Genomic DNA, 6,063 nt, shown 5'->3' with positions numbered 1-6,063 from the left:
ATGTAAGTGTTATTTTTGTCGATTTTTTTGTAAATTTTATATTTTTCAAATCATTGTAATTTAAACTATCTAGTCTAGGGGCTAATTTGTGACGTTGTCAAATTTTCGAAAATTTATCATTTTTGTTTTTGAAGCTTTTTAATTGCTAATGTTTTGGTTGGAAGCTTGATAGTGAATTTGAGCTAGTTTGTAAAGTAATTTGTATAGTTTTTAAGTTAAAGGATTTAATTAAAAAGTATGTGAAATTTGGAAGGGTTTTGTTGAAAAAATTCAGAATTTAAGGGCCGCTTTTATATGGTTAAAGGTTCGGTAAAAATTGGGTTTATGAATTAATTGTGAAAATAGACTCATTTTAATATTAAGGACTAAATTGAATATTATATAAAATTGAGGCTAATAAGTTGAAATAAAATCAGGGGAAAGTTGCTGACTTGACCTTAAACTTTTACTATTTCTGCAATCTAGCCCTAGTAAGTTCCTACGGTTTAAATTAGAATAATTTGTAATATTATATTGACTTGTAAATTATGATTTGTTGAATATTCGTATTTTTTAGTATGTCTCATATTTCAGTCAAATTTGAGAGATAATCTCCCAGTTAAACTCTGTTTATTTGTTTCAATCGAACTCTGATTAGTCTAGATTATTCTCTTATTATTTGACTTATGAATTTAGCCTATAAATAGTCTCTTTTAAAACCTTAGAAAATACACACATTAAAATATTAGAACTCATAACACTTTTGTAGAATTTTGTGTTTACGTCTTTAGGTTTCTTTCTTTTTGGGTTTTGGGGTTTAAATTTTATCTCCATCTTTTGTACTCTTCGTTCTTTTACCATTATAGTAAAATTATCTTTACCTATGTTTTTTTTTTATCCTCTTTGGAAGGATTTTTCCACATTAAAATTGTGTGTTCAATTTCTCAATTTCTTCCGCTATATTTTTCTTGTTCGTTGTTTAACCGAGTCAATCTCCAACACGCATATATATATATATATATATTTGTATAATGCTATAATCTTAAAGTTAATTCAAGGTGAGAAATGTAATTGATTTGTAAAATATAATGTGATTACTTATATTGAACCCGGATGAACATATGATAGGATACAATTGGCATGCCAATAAGTTATATTGTGCGCTGTATGGGATTGACTTATGATGAGATGATGATTCCTGACTTGTTATTGTCCGTTGAATATATCGGAGTCCAACATTTGTTGCAGACTGCCTGTTACATTTACATGATTCTGGCGTGTTACCAGGGCGAATGTGAAGCCTTCGGGCTTGGCATTTGGTGCCAAGATGTGTTTCAGAGGGATGTTAGCCTATGAGCTAGGCACTTGATACCCAAGTGTGTTCTTAGTTGGTTTGACTTGTTTGAGCGTTCTAGTATGTTCTAGATGGTTGTGGTTGATCAGATTATACAATATGTGTATAAACATGAAGACTCACCTGTGGAATGGTTGTGGTTGACAGGATTATTGTTTATTAATTATTATAGTATAATTGATATGTTTATAAGGTAAGTCTGATCGTTTCAACCGTTGAACCTACTAAGCTCAATTGAAGCTTACTCGTGCCATTTTTCCTGTTTCTTTTACAGTAAAGTTGCCATGATTTTAACACAATCAAATTCGGGTTGAAAAAATTATTTAATTGGGAAATTAATTTATTTAAATTAATTTATGATGTTTATTTTGGAAAATAGGAAAATATGTATTGGGTTGGATTGAATTATAAAGTATTGAGTTAAAAGTCTAGGAAGTACTTATAATTAGACTCAATATAAGAAAGGATAAAATCCCCATCATATTACATATGAGTGAAAGCACACCCTATTAGCAGCTCCTCTCTCTCCTAGCTCAACTAGGAAGTTGTTTTTCTATAAAATAGATTTCAACTAATTCAACAAAGGGTTCACTTATTCTCTCTAGATGATATCGATAGGACTAAATACACAATAAGTTTTACACAGCTTTAAGATATTTTTGTTCTGCTCGAAAATAGTGAGAATTTATTTCTAAGTACAAATTTTGTTTCCAGAATAACAATTCTATCAGTTTCTATTAATGAGAGATTTTTGTTTTCCCACTAAAAGTAAAATAAATAATTTCTGGTTGTGTTTTATTTGAATTTGTTCGAGCCCACACTCAAAGCAGTTAGTGGTACGAGAGTAGCGGAGAAGGTCATTCCGTTGAAAGCCGAGAACAAGAATGATCCGTATCGCCGAAAACACAAGTGTGATTTCAGGAAAAATTGATTGCTATAAACATCATAATCCGGCTTGATTTTTAAAATTTTAATTTTTCATTGTGTGAAAAAATCATTTTCGAACCGGATTTTTTTCCAACAAATCAATTTAATTAATGGTGTTACAAAAATGCCATTACATGTATAAAATAATTTATATTATCATGAGGGTACATTTATCTTTTTAATAAAACTAGTAAAAATTTTACATATGGTAATATTTGAACTCATGCTATCAACATTTACAAAAACTTTTTTTACCATTTCAACCAAAGTTTTATTTTGATAATTTTATACATTTTAATATTTTTACACAATTTCTCCGACGTCGTTTGTATATATATCGATAATCTTTACTAATTTAAAACCCTGATTGAGTTTCATGTTACTAGTCAAGTGAGACCAACTCAATTAATGAATCTCTACTAATAGTAAAGCCTTGATTGAGTTTGGTATTAGGAGTCAAGTGACACCAATTCAATTGATGAAATTACAAAAATAATATTACACATTTTGAATAAATTATGTTATTAAAAGGGTATTTTTTTTATTATCTTTTTTCTTATTTCAATAAAACCAATATAAAATTGCAAGTACTAAGATTTGAACCCATGCCATTAGAAGTTCTTCTATTATTAAAGGTCAGAGAGAGTTTGGTGTCATGGCTTAAGTGACAGCAACTCAATTAATAAAATTATGAAAAAAACCTTACATATTTTGAATAAGTAATATTATTGCGATGATACTTTTATTTTTTTTCGTAAAATTGATAAAAATTTACAAATATTAAAATTTCAAACAATGAAACATTAACTTTACCATTGCAACAAAAGTTTTGTTTTAATTTATTTTGTACATTTTAACATTTTTATGCAAACTTTATTACATCTATCAATTGTATATCTCTACTATTATTGAAGCCCTAACTTAGCCTAGTGTCATGAGTCAAATGACATCAACTTAGTTGATGAAATTATGAAAACAACCTTATAAATTTTGACTAAATTATATTATTACGATGGTGTTTTTTCCTTTTTAATATTTTTATTAAAACCAATAAAATTGCAAATATTGAGATTTGAACTCTTTTCATATATTTCATTGTTTATTGTAAACGTACATCTATTGTTTAAATATGTAATTTTTACACGTACATGCATATAGTAGAATTAAAATATATATAATGTTAAAAGGTGAGGTTTAAATCTTGTTGGAAGACTATTTTAATTTTATAAAAAATCTGAGATTGTTTTATTTTCACTTTAATACCTAAAATTTTCATTGATGGTGGATCTTTCTTATATATTTTGCTAGTGACAATGATGTAACACCAATTTTATTAAAAATATTAAATGTTAAATATACTAAAATCAAAATTTGAAAAGAAAAAACTATGTATGAGTTTTTTTTTTTTTTAAATGAGAGGAGTGTGATTAAAGGTGAAATTATTAATTATATAAAAAATAAGATTATAAATAAAATAAAATAAAACTTTAGAAAAACAAATAAATGTATGGCATATTAAAAATTAAAATATAAAAGAAGGAAGAGAAATTACAATTTAAGTAATAACAAATAATTTCCAAAAATTACTATTATTAATTGATGTTATGTTTTGTAGCAAATATAGTAATGTAACTGATGGGTATCTAATCCAATATTAAAACTGGACTAATCAAAATTAAAATAATTTTGCACCAAATTTGTTGTGCCTAAAACTTGCACAAACCTGCCACAATCAACAAAAAGGGGTTAAATTGTTGAAAAAATAGTAAATAAAATTTATTTCACAGTCACCAATTTAATAAAAGCTTCAACCTTATGGACAGTTAATATTTTCTCACTTCTCATCAACCAACAATCTTATACCACCAATCCTTCCTTACTTGCTCGATAATTAACTAATGCCTAAAAAAACAACCTTATAATTTAATTTTTTGACAAGAAAAACTTTAACGCTAAAGTAACATTTAATATAATAGAAAGTGATAGCTTTCTTAAAAATTTAATTAGTTAGAAAGTGATTTCAACGTTTGATATCTTAAATTTTTTATTTTTTATTTTACCTTTTTTTGTAGTCTTAACTTTCTCATAAACATGATAATACAATTCCCATGATAAAATGTGAAAAAAATTCTCATGTAAGTTAGAAAGTTAAAAATTATTTAGCCCAAAATTAACCTTATTTTATATTAATTTAATTTAGCGTATTAATCTATTAAATGTAGAAAAAAGTTATTACCTCCTCACTCTTACAAACTCTCTTATTATCTCTTATTATTTCAACTGTTACTTCAAAAGTAAATTTTTTTCTAATTTTATTTTCAATATGCATAATATATTATTTACATGTTATTTTATTTTCTATTATTTTCCTCTCTTTCCTTTTGATATATTAATTAAAATTTCAATTGCATTATAGTATTCGTTTTCTATATATGCAGGATTTTTATATTCAGAAAAACATTAAGATAAATTCAAAATATTTTTAATTAAAATAATACTTTTAAAATGATCAATTAAAATATTATTAAATATTTAATCCAAAGATTCATTACTAATGAATTTTATTGTAAAATATTATTAAATATTTAATCCAAAATTCATTACATTTTAAGAAAAGTATTTAGTGAACCAAACATGATAATATAACTTTCCAGCAATTTTTATAAATACTTTTTAATGTATACCAAACCTTGCAAAATAATATTTCTAACAATCACATTCCTTAAAATCATAACATGAGAAAATACCAGACACTACCTAATAAATAAATTCATCTGCATGGATCAAATTATATGGTAATTATGGATCAAATTATTTTTACCAACTATATGTTATTTCGAGCATCAAATAAGAAGCCGAGAAAAAATTAGAAAAGAAAATTACTAAATTCCGGAACTAATATGAAAAAAGAAATTATAAACTAAATTGAGAAAAAAAAAATCCTTCCTCCAAAAAAAAATCCAAATTAGGGAATGAAGAATGCTTTCCCCCACTAAACTTCCCCTGCCATTAACCATGTCTATTTTCTTCATTATAACAGGTTATGAACATGTAACAATAATTTGTTTTATTAAGGAATAGGGATTAAAAAGTATGATTAATATCAATTAAAAACTTATGTAGACTTACATTTATGCTAATTGATTGGAGCTTTTCCATGGGCAAAAGAGACAATCCATTAGTTTGAACAGTCATGTTGAATGATGAGTTACTATTCTAATCTTTATAAGCTTAACCCCATTAGGAAACAAATTTGTTCACATAAAAAAAAACTGAAATATATCTATAATTTTAGCCAAACTTACCTTAAAGGAATTAGATTCTATAAACTATAGGCCTGCACAAAAGTTGAGCATCATATCTTGAAGAGATAAATACTTCAATGGCATAAAGGATTATAGTAATCTATCAAACGCATATAGAGAGAGAAAGTTAAAAATTTGAAGATAAATGTATATTAAATGGGAAGATATAAGAGAATTGGTCCTCAGATGTGACATAGCTGCAGAGTTGTGGTCGGGCGGCGCCCGCCCTTGGTATTTATGCTTTGGTTCAGAGAAACTAGGATACCTCTTATAAATAACCTTAAAAAAACATAATATTGAATCTTTCATACCTTACACTTGTATTAGGAATATATGTATATATATCTACACACCATTATTTTTCTTTATCAAATGTTATTCATTTGAGTGCCAAATCTAGCATATTCATCAATTAATATTGTTTCAAAAGTGCCCAATTACAAAAAATGTCTTTAACAAACCAAACCCTGCCTTTTCACCTAGAAGATCTAATCTTGT

The sequence above is a fragment of the Gossypium arboreum genome, chromosome 6, assembly GCF_025698485.1.
Source record: "Gossypium arboreum isolate Shixiya-1 chromosome 6, ASM2569848v2, whole genome shotgun sequence".
Lineage (NCBI taxonomy): Eukaryota > Viridiplantae > Streptophyta > Magnoliopsida > Malvales > Malvaceae > Gossypium > Gossypium arboreum.
The sequence above is the reverse complement of the archived record's forward strand: the minus strand, read 5'-3'. Positions refer to the sequence as shown.